This window comes from Oenanthe melanoleuca, chromosome 3 (genome assembly GCF_029582105.1).
Source record: "Oenanthe melanoleuca isolate GR-GAL-2019-014 chromosome 3, OMel1.0, whole genome shotgun sequence".
Classification (NCBI taxonomy): Eukaryota; Metazoa; Chordata; class Aves; order Passeriformes; family Muscicapidae; genus Oenanthe; species Oenanthe melanoleuca.
The window spans coordinates 106581934-106605925 of NC_079336.1; the positions used below are offsets into that span (position 1 = coordinate 106581934).

At 39.2% G+C, this 23992-nt stretch overlaps 1 protein-coding gene across 13 annotated transcripts in view; it reads left to right on the plus strand.

The window, feature by feature from the left end:
* The window catches only part of EHBP1 (EH domain binding protein 1), a 207846-nt gene that overhangs the window by 173867 nt on the left and 9987 nt on the right, over nt 1–23992 (plus strand). The gene's annotated exons all lie outside the window — the stretch shown is intronic.

The following is a 23992-nucleotide window of genomic DNA, read 5'->3' on the forward strand; positions in this document are numbered from 1 at the left end:
CATCTCTTAATTTTGTAGTGATTGGAGTTGTAATACTGGAGAACCTCAGGCAAGTAAAGGTCTCTGCTGACCTTATTTCTCAGCAGTTGAAGCAGGGTACCATGTTTGTACATTTGTGTCAGGAAGGCCTTACACTGAATAATCCTAAGAAATGTTTGCAGGTTCATGGTCCCCATCAATGTGGGCGTGCATTTGGTATTGGGATTTTCAGTGTTGTTTCTGTGTGTGCCAAGGCTGTAAATTAAACAACTCAGAGTCTCCCATCATGACTTAGTCATTTGCCTTGAAATTAAATTCAAGAAGAAGGTAGAGCATGGTCTGTTCAACCTTGTTGTGTCTGCTGGGGACGAGACCATCTTTTCCTTCTCCACTGTGCTTGGCCTGGTTCTTTATTGAGACTTACTAGGAAGAAAGCACTATCTCTTCCTTCTCATCCTTCTCCAGCACAGAACTGGGGGTAAGAGTGGGGAAACTCTTTGCCACCTGGCAGCTCTTCTATCTTATGAGTTTGAGAGTCCTTTTTGTTGCTTAGCCAGGAGAGATTTTTTTCAGGCAGCAGTTTGAACATTATTCTGTATCATTCATTTCAAATCATACATTCATTTCACAGAAGAAGATTTTTGTATCTTTTTCCTATGTATCAAAACATTTGTTTTAATGTTCCACTTATCTTGGTGGGAATTTTTGTTACTATGGGCTAGTGATAAGACCAGAAAGATACAGTGACTAACCCTTGGAAACTGCAGGCTTTGATAAATGCAGAAGAGAAGCAACTGTAAGTATAAGTAATATATGTTCTTGGTTAGATCCCAGCTCATGGCATTGTTTGACTTTGTTAGATATTTCACTTACATTTTAGAGAAAGCACTTAGGATGGCAAATAAAAGGTTGAAAATGCTGCCCTGCTTTGATAGGGGCGCAGTGGCTGTGGGTAGCTGGGAGAAGTGGATCCTGGAGGTTTCCAATGCCCCACTCCATTTCTGGCATGAACAAGGAGGAGAGGAGTCCTTGACACTGCTGCTCTCCAGTCCAATCCCTAGGATGCAGCTGGGTTGCAGAGTATCCATTCCGCTGCTGCCCTAGGAGCTGCTGTCCTCCATTAGGGAAGCGCATCTAATGGAAATGGGACTGTAGGAAGACAGCCTAGGCCCTTGTCTGCACCTGCATTGCCATTTTCCTGCTCTACTAGGGAGCTTTTTTGGCTGGGGAAGACAAGTTTCTGGCTGTTGGCCAGAAGGGAGCTGATACTTTCAAAGTTCGTCAGCTAGGCACAGAGTTTGGAACTGGCTGGAGCTTTGCGTTTCCGGTGCCAGCTGCTCATGGTCTGACGAGAAACACTTTCCTGGGATGTGTGAAAAAATAGAAGTTATTAAAATTCCTGGGTTGCTGATTCCCATTTGATTCTGAGTAGTTACACTTTTATTAATATCTAGTAATTTATGTCAGTGGTGACATAACCTCAGTCCTCGGTGTTTGCACTTCTAATGAAAATATAACCTCACCTTGTTCTAGCACAGTGTGGCTACTGCTCCATTGCAAAGTGAGGGGAATTAGTGCTTCAGTGCCCTGAGCTCTCTGGAGTAACCTCATGGCACATTTGCTGTTGCTGCCAGGATATAGGTAAGAACTTATAGGAGGGATTTTGCAACATCCACCCTGTGAAGGACAACATCACAGAAAACTTGCTGGGTGCAAGTTTTTAGAGAAAAGGCAGCCCAGACATTCAAGTAAGAGGAATGATTTGGATGATCAAATATAAAAATCATGATCTAATATCATTGATTTTTCTTCTTCCTCTGTTATGATGGCTTGAAACTAAATGATGACAGAGGCAGGATTATCTTGCTTCCTCAGGATTATTTACCCATGTTGTGCCTAACCTACTATGGGTAAAATAGTTTTGTCTCTGCTTCTGACAATGTCTTCCTCCTCTGCAAATTCTTCTGTCATTGAATTTTAAGGTGTTCATCATCTTGATATCCAAATGCCAATTAAAATGCAGAATTATCACATAGAGCAATTAAAATAAAAGTCAAAGAATCCTGGTTTACAAATCTCTAATCTGAAATTTATCTATTTTCAGTCACTCTTTCTTCACTAATTGCAAAAACAAGTATTTGGAAAAAAAATTGTAGCTATCAGATATTATGTTATCTGGCCACAGAGTATGAAGTGTTTTTAATTGTTTTTCTGATTAACTTCAGGCTCCCAAATTCAAGTAGAAGCATATTTGTGTTTTCCATGTGAGATCCTGTACCTAACTAATGGATGAGTATGTTTGTGGTACTGTACAAGGATTAATGAAATAAAAAAATCACCCTCTGCTGCTGCTGATTGACCACTGATGGTAAATGTAATTGAATTAGCAGTGCACTAAAATAAATGTAGACAAAATAAATATAGACAAGAAAATCTGGTGAAAGCTTCTGTAATGTTTTAGATTAATAGGCATACAGAATTCTTCACATTTTTTATTACGTTGTCCCTAGATGAATTCAAAGTAATTGGGGTGGTTAATTTTATTTACACAGAGCCGTTCACAGCGCATTAAATAATAGAGATAATTGAACAAGAATTGTCAAGTGTGTACTGATATCAGACATATTACAGAAGGGAATGTGCATAAAACTTCATTTCTATGCAGCCATTGTTTATGGTAATTAAGTACACAGATTTATCCCTTGGTTGCCTTCCAAGCTTATGGCAACTGCTATTGTTGTGCTCCATTAATATGTAATCAGGAAATAGTTTAATTTTCTAATCTGCAGTTTGAGAATTCACTTTCTAACAACTCTTAATTACTGCATTGCCCTAATGATGCTCATGGTTAGGAAAACTGAACCAATAAACTCCATGGAAGAAGCCAGAGGGGATTATACTTCCAGAGGTGGTGCTTACTTAATAAACTTGTTATGCCTTCACCAGAGGGAGCTCAGTGTCCTTCAAAAGCAACTAATTTTATATTTCAGAATTGTACATACCCACGGTGCGAAGAGTTAACGCGCGGCGTGCGGTGGGGGTGGCTGCAAACGTGATTCACTAGAGAACCAGATAAGCGATGCTATCACCATTTTAGTATTTTTCCTACTTTATACTAATTCTAGAGTTTAATTGCACAGGAAATAATGCAGGTGGTTTAATCTATTGTTTTAAACTGTCCTCGTGGGTTTATTTTTGTCAAGTTTGTTTTCGTTCATTAGGCACCTTAGCCAAATGTGGTATCGTGAAATCTTGTGCAGACAGATAAGCTCTATATATTGACAGGTATCTCACACTTACTGTTTTCAGGGTGAATCTTAAACAGTAAAGGGGGTTTTTTCTGAATCATTTGCATTCTCCACTGGCCCATCATTCACCTTGATTGCTATTTCCATGCTGCTGCTGTACCAGTGCAACTCTAATGACAGCACTGAAGCTTTTTTGGGTCTGTGTTATTGCTCTATGATGACGATCCAGCCACTGGGATCTTGCAGTCTGTCTGTGCTGACCCTACCTGGAAGCATATGGGCAGATCTCATATTCTTAATGAGATCTGAAAAATGAGAGTTAACATCTGCTGAGACTCAGCACTGCTGTGGTATAATATACCTTGGTGGTTCCTCTTAGTGTTGCTGGTCCTGTGGGGTGCATCTTCACAAGTTCTGCCTTTTTCATGGCAATTACTGTGGCTTCAGAGTCTTTTACATGTTTGTCTTCTAAGTTTAGGGTGTTGTTTATTTTTCTTTAACTTGCATCCGATTTCAACACTGCATGTACTCAAAATGGGGCAGGATTGCCATCTCTCAGCCACTATTTTACCTCTCCTTTCTCAGTGCATAAGCTTCCTTGTCAGTAGGTCTAATTACACAGTGAACCAAACAACAAACATTAGAAAACCTGTAAACACATATGTTGTGTCACTGCAAATTAACTCTTACCAATCAAAAAAGCAGCATACGCTTTGTTGTCATATGTGAAAGGAAAGTCACATGTATTAATTAGTTAGCATTTTACACAGCTTTGAAGATATAAAGGACTGAGGTTTGTAAGAGGGAAACATTTGAATTTCATAGAAAAGGAAGAAGGTTGAGCTGAAAAAGTACAGGCAGGAAAAGACAGTTAAAATAGTTGATATAGTCTATTGTAACAGAATGAAATTTTTGCTTCTCTATTAAATCTCATCCTAGGATAAATTTGTATTCAGTCTTTTTGCTGTAGTGTTTCGTACTGTTCTTTGGCTATTGCCAGCTTCAAGGCACAAAAACTTGGGTTCCCAGGAGAAATGTTCTTTCTTTTAAATGTATAAAATAAAATGGACATATGCAAAAGATTTTAAAGTGATTGCATATATATGTTACACACAGCAGTATGGACATATATGCTGTGCTTTGTTTTAATAGCAGTCCAGGCACATATATAATGGTATGTTATATTCTCCAAGTACATATTTAATTAAACTATACAAGCTGTCTAGCATCAGATAATAAGAAATAACACAGCTTTCTGCTTGTCTGTCTGTGTAGCTTTTGAGGCATAAAAAGCAGTTTCCTTCTATCAGAGTACATGTAGAAAAAAAAGGAGAGACAAAAGGTGCTGGCTGACCATCAGGTACCTAAGAGCTTCCCTCTATCTCCCTCATCTTCATTGCAGTCAACAGCTGTGGTGAGCCTGTGCCTTACAGCTATATTATCTGGAAGCCAGGTCTAGAATATATTTTTTTCTTGGGCAGCAGCAGTATCTGGCTGGTTCTTTGGACAGCTTCAGGGCTGGCTGGCTGACACCATTGTTAAGCACGCTCGTGTCTGTGAAACTGGTTTTTGGAACCGTCTCAGGGTCAAGTTGCCAGTAAACTGTCTAAGTTGCTTTGTGCTTCAGCAGGATGCTTTTTTTTTCTTTTTTCTTTTTTCTCTTTTTTTCTTGCTCTCACCTATTTGAATGATGAAGAGTGAACTCTCTGTCAGGTTAACAGAATCAGTCTCTGTGCCTATTGCTTGTTATTATAATGCATAAAGGTGACTCGTTCTGGATATTCCTGTGTCTACTGTATTGCCTCAAAGGATAGGTCATTGACTGATTAGTAACCTCTTTGCATAATTTTCCCTTGTGAACTCATTCAAGAGTGAATTTTCTACCTATGCTGTTGCATTAAAATCTGCATAGAAAGACAAAAAGAACTTCTATGAGAACAAGCTGTTATGCCCAGAGATAAAGCATGCATTCACAGGGCTGAAAATGGAAGAAAATAGATAAACATGTATGTATCATCAGGGTTCTTTTCTGCACTAGGCGAAAACAAAGATGTGGATGAGATTCTCTGTTCCATTTGGTAACTGCATGGCTGCTGTGGCTTCCCTGGGCCACTCATTCCCAGCTGTACTCACAGAAATGGCTTTTAGCTTTTTAATCTGGGACATGTCTTTGTCCATTAAATTTTCCAGCAAGTAGAAGTGCAAAATATCAAGGTAGTGTTCAAATATGATGCTGCAAAGTGCATGCATTCAGAAAAATGCATATTCCTTTATTTGTGGGATGACTCAGAAATACTGCTATAACCCAGGCTGTTAGTGTACATAGAAAGGGCCAAATCCTGAGATGGGAGAAGCAGAGGTAGCTCACTTGAAATGAATGAAATGCTCTCAGTTTTACAGCAGAAGGAGATCTAATCTTACACTCCCTGTTTTGGTTCATAACCACAGCTTCCAAGCTGGAGCATGTGGGGACACTGTCAGGCAAAGAGCTTTTGTACTCAGTAGTGAAGTATGGACTGAGACCAGACCTCCAGTGTCAGGTCTTTTGCAGTTGCTGTAGATTGCCTACTAATAAATGTATTGCACCTCTACAGGCAGCTTTCTTGTGGGGGTGGGGTATCCTAAAATAAACCTGTATGGCTGTACAGAACACATCTCCATCAGGTTAGTGGTGAAAAACATTTGGAAGTAGGATCCATGTCCCCTGATTTCCTTACACCCAAAATGTTTCACCTTTGCGAATTTAAATATTATTTCTGCTTAGGAGTCAAACTGCTCATCATCACCCTAGTTTGACTAAAGATTTAAGCTGAGGTACGTGAGCAGCATAGAATACATTTCTTGCTCAGAAACACAAACAGCTAGCCAGGCTCTAAGTATATTATCAGGCAAGTTCTTTCAGAAACGTATTGCTAAAGAAGCTTAACATTAATTATTGTAACTTTGGGAAGATTACATCCACACTAGCCTTGTAAGAAGCAGCATACACTTCTTGACCTCCAATGCTAGAGCTTTAAGACACAAGAATGGCATTTTACCAACTTTAATGGGATAACCAGTATTAATCTTTCAGCAGTAAGGGAAGAAAAAGTGTTTAGAGTATAATACCCTTCTGAGTTCTGATAGAGGCTGCCTGTTGTGTGTACTGCAGTCATAATTCATTTGTTTCTCTCTGTTGTTTTGGTTTTGTTTCCTTAATTATTTAAGGAGAAAATCATACTAGATTTTTTTTTAACTAACCAATTTACATATTGGCTTCTAGCCCCAGCCGTTCTTTCTGTTTGAATGCCAACTTTTTTATGTGGTCTGTTTTTAAAATTTCTTGCCAGCAATATTTGTGAGAGCTCTGCTGTATGTCTAGTAAAGAAAAGCACAAGAAGTTGCAATTGCCAAGTTGCAGACCTTCCAAAATTAATGGGTTTCCTTCACTTCAATTGAATACACAGTCTGCGAAGTAGAAAGAAAAAAGATGTACAGTATGAATGAGAGTTTATATCCCCCCTCGTAGCTGTACTGCTTGGGAAATACTGGAGTCTGCCTCTGCTGAGGTCAGTTGTTTACCTTTCATAAATACAGAGTAAAAGTTAGAGTTTCACGAGGCATTCTTAATTAAAAATTAGGTTGATGCTGACGTGTGCTTTGTAGAATCCATAATGATCAACTCCCAAATAAAGAAACTGCAGCAGGATTTCAAGCACATCTCTATTTACATAGTTCAGCACATGAGATTGCTGGATTATGATTAATTTTAATAGCTACATTAAAAAATACATCTAACATCATTCTTAATTAGAATAATCTCTAAAGCCAGTTAAATGTTTCAGAAGACAAACAGTTTAATTAGCTAACCTACAGAGGCTCCCCTCCCCCAAATGTGCAGTAGTCTTAGACTTGGTGTTAGCCTTTCAAGCAGTCTTAAACAATCGGATGAAAAGGGATTTTAGGAAGATTAGAGGACGGGATGCTTTAGACGTTGTCCGTTAATCATGAGATATGCACCATCTACAAAGTTTCACAAAGAAATGAGAATTTAAATAAAATTTACTTTGGTTATCTAGTTAGCATGAATTACAAGTTATAACATCCAGTGATAAGACTATTTAATAAATGTATTCTTTTAATTGTTGATATGAGCAAAAGTACATGCTGGGGTGTAGTAGCAAGTGATATACCAGATTAACATTCTGAAAGGGACAATGCTTTTTTTCCCAGAAACCAGGCCTTTGTTGAACTATCCCAGGGTGCCACTAGAATTTTTTTTTAAGGGATTCAACTAAAGCTTCAAATAGAATTGTTAGAGTTGGATCTTCAATTTCTCTCCTACCCATCTTCAAAGTGGTTTCTTTTTACTTTTTTTGTTTTGTTTTAATTTAAGAAAGATTACTTTTGGGGCTTAATGTTGTTTTGGTTTTTTTGCTCAGGTACAACTTTTTTTTTCCCAGACATAAGGAAGGCTAAACAATTTATACCTTCCTCCGCTCTGCTTCTGTATTTTCTGCTTGATTTCTTCTTAATTTAAAAGTAGAGGATTTTTTTGATCTAAAGTCTACTGAGAGGCAATAGGTACTTGCAAATCTTTTTTCTGAATGTGCTACACAAATTCTTATTTTTTTATTTTTCCTGGAAGATCTGTCAATTGTCCTTTTAATTCTTGAAGCCAAAAAGTTTATGTTTCTCACCTAAAATTAGCTGCAGCAGCACCAGCAGCATCAAAACATTTCTTTTCTAAACTGAGATGGCTTTATTTTAAATAAATCCCCCGGCTTTCAGTCCCTGTCTACCAACCCTGGGGGGAACTGTTTACCTGTGCAGAGAAGCAAAGGCCAGCTCTTAAACAGGAGACATTGACCTCCTTACTCTCAAGTCCCCTGAATTTGTGACAAACAGATCCATAGTCTGTGGAGCCCCTTGGGAAAATGCAAATGTCAGCAAATCACCTCTTTTAACATGGAGCTGCAGGCTCCAGTGCAGTGTCACACCTACCCTGGGATGCTGGAAAGGTGTGTGTGTGTGTGCTGAGCACCCCTTTCCACTGCATAGTGAGTGGTAAGAACTCGAGACAAAAACAAAAAGAGAGGGAAACAGAGGAGAAAAGAAACAATTCTGGATATCCACAAGTTGGCTGATGTGACCCTGTGCCACCTACCAGTGTGCTGGCTGTGACCCAGCGACGTGATACTCCAACAAGCTGAAAGAGATGGCTGTCTCTGCTTTCTTTTGGCCTCCCAAGACAGCTGCCTGGTAGGGACCAAATGGCAGGGAAGAAGAATATCTGCCTCACACCTGCTTTCTCCAAACTGCCTGCCACAATGCCACTGTACCCACCAGGCTCCCCTGGGAGGCAATCCCGTCCCTGGCCCCCTCTCTATGGAATACCAGGACAGGATAGTTCAGATAGTTTTCTCTTCTTCAAAACATCATTAGGATTGAAAAAAATGAATATCTTGCTTGCACATTTTGCATAAATACATGGTAAGTTATCAATTGATGTTCAAATAGCTTAATTGAGTTTGAGGGGGAAAAGGTCATTTAATTGGTCTATTGAAATGTTAACAGAAACAGATATGGCAAGGGATAGACTTTAATGGCTGCAGTGTGGCACTGATGTCTGCATTCACTTGCAAAATTGTTAATTAGGGCACTTTGGTAGTTCATTTGGTTTTGTATTGATGTGCTTAGTCCAACGAGAGAAATTGGTTTTGTATATGGTATTTACATGGGGCAGCAGAGGTTCACCATACAGTCGGGAATGTGGAAAATGCAATGTAAATCAGAATTGGGTTATGATTTGTGACAGTGTCTTCATTAACATGCTCCTGATTATGGCAGTCATTTTCTAGTGGCTAGTGTATTTTTGCATGTGATTAGGTCTGATATGTTTGGTTTCTTTATTTTTTAATCATTGTAGTTGTGCACTTGAATGATGCTATAACAATGATTTTTTTAAAGTTAGGTATACAAAGCCTTTTAGGCTAGATAAGAACAAAATGCACTGCAAAACAAGGAATTCCATATCTGTGTTTTGTAAACCCTGGAAGGAGGTGTTATCTCCTTAAATGCATACCAAAAGAATATATTCAGTTGCAATTCCTGGCCCATAGTCGTCAGAGCCAGTGAAATTACAAAACCACTCCTTAGCTGTGCATTAGGTCCATCGAGCCTCCCTCAAAGAACATAAACCTTTAAGGTATTGGCATTTTGTCTGTGGGAATGGAGAAATTGCATGGGGTGTCCACTAGCATTTTTTGAGGGTGGTAATTGCAGGGATTAATCCAGCTGCTGTTTCCTAATAGACTTGCTGGATGCAAAGCTTTATATTTGCCTTGGCTGGAAGAAGGTTGTATTGAGTACAGTTTATAATAATACACTATATCCTAGGTACTCTGTTTAAACAGAGGCAGCAAGGGAAAAAAAAGGGAAATGCAAGTGGCTGTGAATCATCAATTTTACACCAGGGATCCCGTTGTCCTGCCAGAATAAGCTGGGAGAGAAGAGGACATTTTGCAGCAAGTAATGTGCTGATTTTAGCAGCTCCTAATTGAAAAGGACTTTTTATTCATTTTACGTATATCATGCTTTCACATTTGGGTGCCGTTTCTACTGCTTGCTTCAGCCTTTGGGGCTTTGCTCTGTAGTTTTTGATGGGGCATTTGTTTAAACTCCAGGCATTCCTGTAGCTGGAGTGGACATCAGCTTCATTCACTCGTATGTATTTGGGAAAGTACTTACATGAAGATCACAAATATGCGCAGCACAGCTATCTAGTTCTGCAAGTTTAATCCCAGCCCCAGAAAGTTTCATTGTGGCCCTATGCAAATGTATTTACATAGGAATGGGTCTTGGGTCCTTTAAAGAAGGCAACGAAGTTGGAAGACTGAGGCCAACAAATAAATGAAAGTTTCTCTAAATCCATTGGATAATAGAGGCAGTGTTAAGGCTAACCACAGTGTTGAACTAAACAGAGGGATTACTCCTGGGTTTTGCATCAGTTGTTTTCTGCCGGGTGGCCTCACTTGTCAAAAAAAAAAAAAAAAAAAAAAAAAAAAAGGAAGAAAAAAAGTTGAACAGGCAAACATTCACATGGCACGTTGAGAAAAGAAGTATGCTTAATTCCATCAAAGCTCAGAAATCAGTCATTAATTTATTCTAACCTCCAATTGTTAGTCATTTGTGAAACATCTGGCCTTTAAGTCATAAGAACCTAAACATAAATACAATGTGAGTTCTCCTGAGGATGGAAGCTGGGTGTAGTGGGGGTGCTGTGTCAGTCTATGTACGTGAGCATGAGTGCACATATGTGTGTGAATTGCAGAGCCTGCAACTGCCACTTCATTTTGGAGACTTTGAAACATATTAAAATGAATCCTTCAGTTAATTTACTCTGAAAATTAGATTATTGTTCATTTGCATCTTGGAAAAGTTCTGCCATTCAAAAGAGTCTCTTCATGGTGGGTTAACAGTTAGATATTTAGCAATCTTGCAGCTTGCTAGTCAGAAATAGTTTCTAATGAAGTTGAAATTTGAGATAGAAAATATATAAAAGCTTTCAGGAAAGACATACCCTATTTTCCATATGGCTAAGTAATTGTTATGATATTTGTTTTAAAGCTGGACTTAGACACTCCTGACTGCCCTCTAATTTGATATGGCTGGTCCCGGCGATTCTTCTGGAGGAAACTTTCGTAGTAGAATGCAGTGAAGGAGATAAATAATTTTGCAGCTATAAGCACATGGCAAAGTATAGAAAATAATTCGGTTGCCCTTACTGTCGTGCAGATAACAGTCTCCAGGTTATTTGCCTCTGCTGGGAGTTGGAACCCAAGTGAAAAGGAACTGAGTGTTTAAATGGAGATTTGAAATAAAGGTAGCATCTCGGAGCTGACAATATTCTGCCTTTTGTTAAGAGTAAAACTGCTATTTAATTCTCAGGGTTAGGGTGTTGTTTTTATTTGGGGAGGGATTATAGTTCTTCACATAGCTCAAATGTAGCAATATCTCCTGTGACAAAATTTCTTGTATTTCACATGAGTGAAATGAGAGGCATAGAGTGAAATTAGATTATAAATATGATGGAAAAATTTAGATCTGTCAATCCACAAGGGAATCTCAGAGCTTTCTGTTTTCAGGCAGTTACCTTCTTGTACCTCTCTTTTGTTTGTTGTTTTAAGACCTCTTTGGCCTGACCATTTGCTTTTCTTGCTCAGCAGAGAATGCCTGCAGCTCTCAGGCTGTTTTGATAGTAGAGATAATGATGCTGTCCAAATGCATGACAAAAAAACAGAATTTTGAAGGTTTTCTATAAAGCAGCTCTTTCCCTCAATATTTATCCTTCCCTCCTTGCTAAGTAAAGATATATTGAGTCTGCACTCCATTTTGAAATTTACTGTATTCCAAACCTAGATGCATTGTATCTCCATCCAAGGTGGGTTTTATCCTTTCCTACTAAAAGGATATCTGTGATTTGGCAGCCTGGCACACATTATGTTACAAGAGAAAAAGTACGGTGGATAAATTAGAAGTGACTGGATACATTTTTAGCCTTGTCCCTGCCACAGCATGGCTGGAATTTGGAGATGTGGATGGGGAAACGTGTGGGAACCCGTGGGTACTCACATGTTGCACGGTGCGTGTACAAGCGCGTGTGTATGCCCAACCCACCAACTCAATACGTAAAAAGTCACGTTTCAACTTTGTTAAAGCACTCATTTCCAAGGCACTGATGTCCAAAGTATTGGTAGGATAGTGGAGATGAGAGGGGAAAAAAAAATCTCTTTAAACAGCTTGTGAAATGTAATGTTTGAAACGGTTCTTTGAGAACGTGCAGATTATGGCTTGTGTAGTGACTCTTCCCAGCTCTCTGGGAAATGAGCTGTTGACATTCTTTTGGGTCATCATCCGAGATAGGAGGGCAACCACAAGGATTTAGCAGATAAATTCATCCAAAAAGACCTTTATCCATTTCATTGCAACTTGGAAACATTCATGTCGAATAGCAGCATTAATGTAGCCCTTTTAGCCCTTCAAAGTGAGCCTTATGTTTAAAAAAAAATAAAAAATGACCAGAGTAATAACTTCTATAGGTCTTCTAAGAGGTAATTCATTATTTACATAATTCTGGAGCATAAACCCATCTTTCCTTCAAGAGGCTCTGAAATAGAATTGAGGCTCTTATACAGAGTCGCTTTTGAATTCTAATCAACTGGATCTGTCTCAAATTCATTTCTAGTTTATTGTAAACAGTGGAATTTAAATTAATTTCTTCTTATCTTGTCTTTTGAAGAAAACTAGGAGCATGTTTAAAAGGTTTTATTTTTAAATGCAGCTCCGACTTTATTTTATTTGGCAATTTTGGGGGGCTTTGGGGGTTTTTTAACTTTACAAACCAGGTGTCAGGCAGGATGGGCTTTGACAGCCAGATGACAATTATGCATTAGCATAGGTGATTATGAAATAAATGGGGGAAAAAAAATACGTTTTTATTTTTTTACTTGAACTCAAATGATACTATATAGGCTGAATGTGAGGCAAGGTTCCCACAATGCACTGTGAAAACCTAGGCTAACAACCACCCCGCTGCGTTGAAAACCCCAAAAAAAGACAAAAGCACAATGAAATAGAAAGCTTACCACCGGTAGCTTTCAAAACGACAAACTAGGCAAACTATACATCTCCACCACTCCAATTTTGTCAGAATGCTAATGAGCTTGCTCTGATCTTTACTCGGCTTCCCGTGTTTTCTACATCTTCAAGGACCACATGGCGCTAGCAAAATAAAGACAACTAAATGAGAATTTCGAATGCTTTTTGTGTTGGGACCTGGTGCCTTTCAGTTGACGCACTCGTTGAATATTCTCAACTTAAAAGCGTACAACAGGGGGCTGGGTATGAACTTTTTAACAGGGGGAAATTTGTACAAAAGTAAATGAGTGTGATGAGGAAAATATGAGAAAAATTTCTGATTAATTTCCGCTCTATAATATCAATGACACCTTCAGCCCCTCTCATACTCCTCTAACAAGAGATGCTGATAAAAGATGAATGATTCTGTGTTGTTCACAGTGAATGTTTAGTGGTTTTTTTAATAGCGGCATTCTACATAAAAGACACCAGGAAGTACTCCGCATTAGCAGTTGAGATCACTAGTTAATAGGATGATGTCTTTTAGCTTTTGTCACAAGGTTATTAGAAAGGATGGGTTTCTGTTCTCATCCCAACATACTTTAGAGTGCTTGTTGAGCACAAGTGCTAAAATACAGGTTTCTTGGTATTGTTTCGCATGCAAAGTAAAAGCCCTTTAAATGCAGCACCTTTTACTTTTTTTTTTACCAGGTGATTTTTGTCATTGATCTCTTATTTGCCCCCTTTAGCTGTATTAATCACTTGGAGTGGTCTGCTTCTCAATGGGGGTTTGATGATGTATATGTGTATAGATTCAAAAAATAAATCCTTTATATGTTCTGCCCCTTCACAACCCTGATTATCGAGCCATATTTACCAGCCTGTATTATACCATCTTGAATGCTCCTTACTAGAGTCACCCAGTCTGTAAGAGAAATTCATGATAGAGTAGGGAGGGGTGAGCTAGGAGGAGGCATGCTATTCCCTGAGCCAAATTTCATCTTTCAGAAACAATTGAATTCACAATTCTCTTTGGAATTTCCAAAAGTAAATGCAGATTTGTATTCACCAGTGTCAGGGTTTGAGAAGGAAAATGACGAATGTTCAGTTTTGCCTGAGAGATTAATTTTAAAATTGGTTTTGCTACCTCTTCAAGCTTGCAAGGAGACAGTAAGAAAAATATCTGTGCATGTACATAAGGAGAAAAAAAGTCATGGTCTTTACATATATTTAATATCTTGCATAAATGAGGTAGAATGAATTGGTAATACTGGAAGTTTTATAGCAGTTTGTCAGCCTTGGTTTCCTGCACTACCATTGTGCTTGGGTGGTTGTAATTAATTTCAGGTGAGCCAAGAATTTGCAAAACCACGAGACAGTAATCAATTGACCAACCATGTTGTGAAAGACAAAGGTGCACATCCCAAAGCAGAGAAGGGGAACGACAGTATAACAACAGCCTTCCTGGCAAGATAGAAAATGTAAAAGTATCACTGAAAGCAACATTTTTGATGCTTATCTTTCTACATTTAGCATAAGAAATTAGTGAAAGCATTTCAAAGAAATTCTAGATACATGAATGACAAATATGTGACACTGGTTTAGGTCCCTACTGGTGCTGGTTTGTGAACCTTCTCTTTTGGAAATGCCTACCAACTAGAAGGCTGCAAGGATATTACCGATACCAGTTTGTATTGAGTAAAAAGAAAGGTTTTTGACATGAGCAAAAGATTTTACTCTAACATTATAACAGTTCTCAAAACTATGCCTTGCTAGTTACTGCTTGTTTTGAAAGCAAAGTGATATTCTAAAGCATTTGTTGAGATGTGTCTCTCTCCATTGTGTAGAAATGTTAACTTGCTGCCAGGGTTGTGGTAATGGGAGCTTTGTCAACTACCAAAACCCCGGGTGAAAGAAGTGCAATGACACTATGATCGAGGTCTCATTCACAATATGGTAACTGTGCCTCTCTGTTGCATCCAAGTGTGACTTGGGTGACCTGGGGCCTGCAGAGCTCTGTAGAGGTGCCTGCTAAGAAACACAGTGCAAAGTCATTCATGAGCGTTTGTTAATGCAAATAAACTGGCACACCAGTGAGCTGATTTCCTGACAGGAGTCGTCAGGGCCAGATCACAACACATACACAAATGTCTGCCCAAGTGTGCATTTTGTAGTTGCCAGAATCACGCATTTTGTGAGTGACTGAGAACATCTTGAGTTCTTGAGATTTGTCAGCCTCTCTCCAGTTTCCCTTCTGTCATGTTGCCTCCACAGTCTCTTACTGGCAGACTCTTTCCAATGTCCATCCGTTTCTTTCCATTAACAGTTCCTGCAAAACAGATTTGCCTTTGGGAAAGGAAGACCGTCTGGCCATACTTTTCCAATCACCCAGTGTTTCTACAGCTGAGAGGCTTCCACAAAACAAACCTGAGTTTGTCTCGAATTTGCCACACCTCTTCAGTCTTAGGTCTGTGCACTGGAAGGCAAAAGTTCACAGGAGGTGACCTTTCCAAGACCAAACGTGGGCAGCGTGCATGTTCAGCCTTCCCAGGCCAAATTCATTCAATCATTAAAGCGGCTCAGCCGCACTAGTGACCATATTTGTTTTTTTCTCCAAGTAACACAGAATCCCATTGGCTGGAGGGACTGAGTGATAAGTCAACCTCCTCTCCATGCACTTCCCTGGTTTTTGTAGCCTCGTCATTGCCTTCAAAGAACCTGTCAACAGGTTGAAGTCAGCTTGAAGAAGAGAGTCCAAGTAGAGCACTGCCTGCATAGCAGCAGACTACTCTGGGAGAGCCCTAGGCACTATGAATAGGCTTGCAAGCCTTCCAAAAGTCTTACAAGACCCAACAGACACTTGCTTCTTTTAACTGATTTCCATCTTTCTTTGTGGTGTTGCAGTATAAATGCTCTTTCATGTGGTAGGCATAGTGTTTGGCTTTCTGCCTGGAGTTAGCTTTCTCTGCAATCAGTGTCTGCTGCAAAGCGAAGGCGAGGAGAATGGCCCCTTGGTCACCCTGAGGCTCCTGGCCCACAGTGCCACTGCAGTCTGTAGAGACCACTGTTGTTTCTTCTTGGGTTTCTCCCATTTACCACCAAAAACACCTTTTCTGTCAAAACTGGAGTTGTGGGACCTTGGGACACCTCAGCCTGGCCAAACTCATTTAGCCCTGGGAAGGTGTGGATCCCAGAAATACAAACCTGCCAACTTCCAGTGAGTACACATTTTCATTAACACAGATGCAAGGTCACATTCATTGCCATCACTATCTCACTTCAGATAGTTGCTTGGGTTAAATTCAGCCCTGTCCATCAAAGAAGTAACTTTATAATATCCACTACTCTTTTCCAGCTCCAGGAGAAAATGTTCTGCAACATTTGGTAAAAATAGAATAATATGCTACCTAGCAGAATACTCTCCAGTGACTTTTAGGAAAATGGTCTCTCATTTCAGTATCTTACCCAGCTATCATTTGTCACATAAACAGGGAGTAAACCATTCTAAGGAGTAGTTACAAGCTGTAGAGAAATTACTGTCGCTCATGACAAAGCATTCAAGTCTACTTGTAAATCTGCAAGTGAAATCATTTATGTGCCTTACCATCATCCCTCTCTTGCTGGATTTTCAAGCATAGTCTACCTTTTTTTCCATAGTTTCAAAAGTTTGAGTGCATCAGTTACTAGTGCATGTTATCCTGTGCTGAAATTTCTTCTGACATTGTGCTATGTGAAAAAATTTGGGTATATAGAGTACCAGAGGGTGATAAAGCACAAGCTTTTGGTTTTAATCAGTGCTAGGATTCCCTGCAGGCACCTGTCCTTGAGGCATCACTTCCTTACAGGAATCTCTGGGTGTTTCAGTTAAATCTGGCCTCTTGTTGCCTGAATTTTGGGGCACAAAGTTTCTTGGTCTGGATTGATGATCCCATACTTAAAATATATTTCTAATCTTTATCCAGTCCAGGCATTCTGTTTTGGTTGGTTTTCTGTTATTTTCTACTGGCTGCTGTGTTGACTCTCATGTGGAGAAAATCAGTGGTCTTTCAGGTTTTATCTTCCACAATTTGTCTTTTTGTGGAAGTTTCAGTCCTGTGATAATTTTAGGCTGCCCAGATTGTAGGCCACAAATGTTTGTCTTCCCGTGAGTCAGTCCCACTGCAGGTAAATAAATCCCCACACTTACCAAGATGTGGTCAGAACCCTGACCTTCTGTTTACACAGCTCTCAAAATTTTAAATAGCCTCTCTGATTTTTTTATGTTTCAGAAACCAAAGAAATTATAAGTTTCCTGCTTGATATTAATCAAATTTGATGTGTGCTTGTGATAAAGGCATTTCCTTGGTGGCAGCTTCATTTCATTAGGGTTACAATACTTTTGGGGGCTGAAATAGAGTCAGACAATGCACTGCAATGTAACTCTGCCTGGCAGATTCTTGGCAGTCGATTCCCACCTTTATGAGACTCCATTGTGTGGACATCAATGTCTCGTTCTCAATTGCTCTCAGACAGCAAGTTAGTGGCCATGAATTTGCCTTTCTAATGTTCTTAGGCTTTTCCCATCCAGCTAGGACTCAAAAACTTGTGCTGGGTTTCGTGTGCTAGTTACCAGTTCTGCAGTGTCATCTAAAGAACAGTCCCACCTGCTTATCTGTTGCTAGCTCTTCTTGTTCTTTTTAAGTGGTTTTCAATAACTGAGGAGGTCCTCCTGCTCTGAAGGGAGGAAGTGTTCTGGGAGAAGGCTGGGTGTGGCAATCTCAAATGGGAGGCCTGAAGCTCCAGGTGGAACAGCCCATGCATTCATGCTTTGAGGTGTTCTGTTGTGGGTTCTGTTTTGACACTGATTACTTGGAAGAAATATTTTATCCAAAATTCTGAGGTTTTCCACCAAAGGTAGCCCTCTGAAAGTAGAGGAGGGTGATTTTTCAAAAAAGTACATCTCTTTTGGGGTTGCCTGAGTTTCACTCAGTGAAAAATTGTGGACCACAGGTCATTTAAAATTTTTCACTGTAGCTTGCAGTTGTGACAGAGGCATCTTGCAGTAAGTCTCATGTAACTCTCCTTTACAGAAAATATCTGTTGTAAATATAGGCTTTTCTGCTTAAGTATTTGTTAAATTCAGTAATTCACATTAAAAACAAGAGCTTGTCTGTGCATAAGCTGTCCACAGTGAGCAAGATGAGAAGACTATTAAAATCAGTGGGAAGTCTGCTGCTGACTTGGAAGCATTTGAGACCTTCCACCAGCCTTTGTTAGCAATGAGGTTGGTCAGCTAAAACACCCGGCACTGTTTCTCATCCCTTCCTGTGTTCCCTTTCAGTAAAAGGGAAAAATGTAAAACTGTAATGGCCACAGCAGATCAGCCCCACTATCTGGTCCAGAACACTCCACTGGAGTGGGACAGGTATGGGTTGAACCCAGGCAGGGGCAAGAATCTGTGCAGGGGCCAGTCACAGGCTAACCTGACCCCAGGGAACATTTAATTTAATCTCTAAAAATTAAAGGTTAGCTTGTGTCCTAAAGCAGGAGGATCCAGTTCCTACCTCCTGTGGTTTTTTGTTTGTTTATTTGAATATTTATTGCTACAGCTTTGCCTTTCCAAATTCAACATTCAACCTGGTTTTAATTCTTGCTGAGCTCTTAGTTTCAACATTGCCTTGTGGCAACGAGTTCTACCAGTAAATGATGAGGCTTTGAGGAAAGATCATTCTTTTTATCGGTTTTAAACACACCACCTTCAATTTCAGTGAATTTCCCCAGGTTCTTATGAGACAAGATGAGACACATCCTAGAACTATTCTTTATTTGCCATTCATGTTCTCCTTCAGGTAAACAAGCCAATCTGTCCACTTGCTCCTAATACAGAAACTTGTAAAAACTCGTCCCTATGATTGGGTAAATGCAACTTTTTTTTTTTTTTTTTAAGCAGACAAATAAAGACAGTGGGGTATGTTTTCAAAAGACCTTCCTGTTAAATTTGTGGAATTCACTGGCATTTGAACAGCTCTCAGTAGTCACCAAGCTTCTGTCAACTACAAAATAGCCCAGAAAGAGGAGCAAAGCGAAGTCGGCCAGTTTTTGTTGTTATTTGCCCTGCTCCAGTTCCCATGCACTGGCATTCTCCTGCTGGCCTCTTCACCCAAGTGTGTTGAGTGAAGAAAGCTTCTTCTATTCTATTTTAAAACTGTGTGTAAACATCAGCAAATGGATGAAGAATGGGCTCTGTCTTAAGTAGGTTGTTTTTCGTGTAGTTCTGTTGAGGTAAATGGGGAGACATGGGAAGGTTTCTGTGTTTAACCATGACACCATGGCACACACACTACACACAGTGCAAATAAAATTTAAAAACAATTACTGCTTAAGACAGCATACAGAGTGATTTCTGTAAACCTGTTATTTCTTGCCAGACTGAATGGGCTGGTTTGGGATGCTGATGTAAACCCTTTATTATTTATCCTCTACAGGTTGTAATTCATTTTTGCACAACAGCTAAATACATTTACATTTAAGGATTTTTAAAAAAATATTAATCTATTGTCTTATCTTGACAGATTTATGATGGTATAAAGTGTAGAGGAGCTACTGTATTCATCCATTTACACTGTAAATTAATCTTGTCCCTGCATGTTGTTGCTTTTTTTCCCCCCATTTAAATGGTATTCTCAGTGTTTTGTAGCACTTTCTTCTCTGTTTTCTTAGCAATGTACAGGTTTACTATGTTAATCCATATTGGGTTTATCTAATGTATAGCTGCCCAAACGGCTTAAAAATAATGGGTCTAATGGTACATAGGTACACTGGTAGCTGGCTGAGTTTGAAAGTAATTTCAGCAGGAAAGGAAAAAAAATTGCTCTTTCAAATTGATTCAGAAGAGACATTTGTCAAGATGCTTCTTATTTAAATAATTTAAGATATAATTAGCTTACAGTGTAAACAAAAATCCATTTGTAAATCCAGAAGAATATGAAGGAAGATGTGTTTGTAAAAGACTGCCAGGAAGCTGTACAACGTAAAAATGAGCTAGTTGCTTATATTGTTCTCAGAAAATGGTAATCTATTTGTTACTGTGCTTCTTGAGTATTTTAGAAGAAAATTGACTCAAGTTGATTTCAAATAACAATCAGAAATAAGTGCGATGAGCCACAGGAGAAAGGAAAGGGATTTCGGGTTGTGGTTTGTTTTTTTGGTTTTTTTTCCCTGGCTATCATTAAAATTCTCACTATCACTAAAATTTGTTCCAGTAAGGGGCGAAATTACCAAACTTTATTCTGCAGCCTCTATTGAATCCTGGGCAGGAGCTATTACAGCTTGGAATCGCGACTCAGAAGCCAGTAGGAGTTTCTCGTATCTGAGGGCAGAATTTAATGTTTTGTGCTATTTGAGGCTTGGTGTTGGGCTCATTCCTAATCATTGAGGAGGGTTCTGGTAGATGTCAAGTGAAGAGAAGAATAGAGCACGCATCCTTCACCACTCAAGCCAGACAATGAAATTAGAAAATGGCACTGGGAGTTGATGTGAGAGAATTCCCTTGGATTCCTAGAGAAAGAATAAACAAGAATGAATTAATTAAAAAAAAAAAAAAAAAAAAAGAAAAAAAAAAAAGAAAGTAAAAGAAAAGAGTGGGGGGGAGGCAGAAAGGAAGAAAATAAATGAGAGAAATCCTGCCAGAAGCCTCCTCAGGTTAAAGTCCAACATTAAAAACTGTATTGACTTTTCACATAAAGGCGCGTGTACTCACTGTTTCATCTGAGTTTCTGGTCCTGCATTTTTCAAATCTCTTACCGAGCAGTTTGCATGCATATGATGTTTGCGGCGCTACCCGCTCTTATTTGAAGACTGTTTTCAGAAGTCATTATTGAACTATAGGATAAAAAGGTATAAGCATAATTACGTGTTAAAGAGAATAAATATGTTCTGCTAGATAGTTAACCAGATGAGGTTAAACAAGATAAGATGAATTCTGGTCTTTTTAGAAAACTGGCAGTCTTCATTTTAAGCTACAATGTAAAGTGCTTTATCCTGAGATTAGGTATTGTGGCAGAAGCTAAAACTGCCTTTTTCCCCTAACCGTGCCAGAATACAACCTCCTTTTCTTTCTGCGCTAACAAGACTGCTTTACCACCACAGCCCACTCTAAGTAATTAAATCAATCCTTTGTACTTACCGTATTCTCCTCTAGTGACGGTACTAGATCTGATTATATGCTTCATGCATATTCAAAGTACAGCACTGACAGCTCTTTAATGAGCTCTTACTTAATCAGTACGAACAATGTTCATCTTGTTCTTTTTTTCCTCATACATTAGAGCTAGGAACAGTTGGGGAAAAAATGAAACATCCAGCATTCATTTGAAAAATATATTGTACTTTGAAAAGTGTCTAAGCTGGAGAAGTTGCATTCTGCCCTTTAAAAGTCTGATGGACAAATTGGATTACTAGTATTGGATTAAATAACAAATGGTTAGAGGAGAAATGAGAAAAGCTCGCTGTGATCACAGGCTTTAATATTTTTTGTTACTTATAAAGCTGAAGGGGTCTTTAACCAGTTATTAAAGTCAGGATTAATTTGTAATGGTCCAACTTACTAGCTTTAAAAGGGTTTTGTTGTTGTTGTTTATCAAAAACAATAGTGTAATGCATGTATTATGGAAAAAATTTAAGTTTAAGATCTGTGGGCTATTTATAGATTTTCAGCATCTTGTACTGGCTTAGATAAGGGGTTTGCATGTGTGGGATCGATTTGTTCTCAAGCATGAGTTTTTTGCTTCATTTAAATAATCTGTACAGTTTGTTGGGGTTTTGTTTTTCCCCAAGAACAACACAGATATTTTCCCAATTTAAATTTTCAAGCTTTTGTAGCAAGTCAATTAAATACTTGTTTTACACGTGGAAAGTGGAAACAACAACCACCCCAGCAGCAGCTTGGGTTTTACAGAATGCAAACGTGTTGAAGAAAGGCTTTTTATAATTTTTTTTATTTAGAAATAGTTAATGTGAGTTTAGCTTGCAGTATTGCTGCAGTAAGAACATTCTGTTTTTCTTTGTTGAAAGTGTTTCATGTGCATCCTTTCACCAAGTAAAAAAAAAAAAAGAAGTAATGCTCTAATGCTAGTGTATTTGCCAAAGAGTTATTTAAATTTCTTATATATGGGAGTTCATCTTTATTTTGCTTGCCTGGGAAGACTTTGTTTCAGCTCTGTGCACAAGAATTTAAAAGCTGACGGTCAACAAATAAAATATCAGCATCGACTACTATTAATATTGCACACATGTGTCATTTCACTGATCAAAAAGGCCTTTGCCGGGGTGAAATTGGCCTTTTTCCAAATTTCAAGCTTTTTCTCAGCTTTTTCTTTTTTTGCTCTTTCTTCTTTTGTTGCTGCCCGGGGATTTGTGCCTATCGCAGCCGATATCACATGACTGGTGTCAGGGCATCACATGGGTCCAAGGCGAATACAAAAACAGATTTAAAATTCTGTAAAAACAATCAAGACTTTGTTAATTCACTTTTAAACCAGCCCATTCTATGGATATTGTGTGTGCTTTGGTGTCAGCACAGATATATTAAAATAGGCACCTGCGCAGATCTGACACGACAGCTCCAAGCTTTACCCAGATCTTTTCTCATTATATGTTGCAACTAACTGTGTTTAGGAGGAATGCATTAATAGAAAGAAGATTATATCTTAAGTTTATGTTCTTAACCTGAAATTGCATGGTACAAAACTTAACGGACTCAGATCCATCATTAGCCAAACACTTTGGAGTCATTTATCTCTCCCATTTCTTTGTCAAGGTTTGCAGAATTAACTCCAGCAAGGGCTTGTATTTATAATCTTTCAGCCATGCATCCTAGTCCACCCCAAAACTAGCAAATTGATTGAAATGTTTACTGTAGCCAGGTGGTGAGAACTTTGCCACATTGCTAGTAAAAAATCTCATGCATTACAGACTGGTTATTTTGCAAGGATTAAAAAAAGAAAAAAAATCCCCTTCTTCTTGACCTCTTCCCTAAATAAGTTTCAACTGCTTGGTGCATTTCAACAAAAGGTTGGTAATACTGATTATTATCAACTTCTAAAAGCAGACCCTGTTAGATGGACCAATACAGCAGCAAGGCCTTTGATCTGTAACTTACCAAAAAAAGTGTACTGAACTGCTGAATATTGTTGTAAATGCCATGGTGTGATATTTTATGCACAAAACCTGAAGTGGAGATTTTGGGGGAGAGTATTTCTACGTGTCAGAATTCTTCTTTCATTGCTCCATTGCCCCAGGAGATGGGCCCTGCTCCTTTTGCTTGGAAAAGCACTATGGGTCCATCCACACTTTGGAACGCTCTGCCCTTCCTGTCTCACTGCAGGCAAATTGTGGCCCTAAAAGCACCCTTCCAGGAAATTTCATTGACCAGGCAATTCCCAGGCAGATAAGTGGATATGGGTGAATGTCTCCTATCAGAAAGGAGAGCATGCCAAATGACTTTTTCTTACTGTGTGAGTCCACCAGTTCCACCCCAAGCTGACCCACTTCCCTGTTCATCCCCTTTTCCTGCCCTTGTGTGGATGCCTCATGGCCACAGCAGAGGGAATCAGAGAGTTTGGAGAAGGGTGGCTTCCCTTGCAGGCAGGAGGCTCACAGCCTGGTGAGGGTGTAATTCTCCATGTAGGTCTGGACTTGCACACTATTGTGGCATTGGGATGTGAACATGCATGTGGCCAGCATCTGAAACACTCCCATGCAGAAACTGAATGCTTTGGGTTAGGGCAAAACAATATTTTTCTGGTGTCTTTCCAGCTCCAGGTGCTAGAAATGGCTTCTCTGCAACTAGGGGTCCTGTGGTTTAAGTTAATAAGGTAGCATCCCAAGTGTGCAGCACTTTGCATCAGAGATTTCAAACCTCTTTACAAACACCAAAGAATTAACTTTTAGCACCCGTGCACAATCAGAGCAGGTGCTTATTCCCATATTGCACACGAGGTGCTTAAACTCAGACATCTGCCCATACCCTCCCAATGGAGCACTGTCAAAGCTGGGGAGCAAACTCACTTGACCAAACACATGCTCCTTTGCCTCTGTTCCAAGTTTATTCCTAGTTTAATTTTAACCCTCTGAAATGTGTTTCATAATTCAGTGAGGACCATAATGCC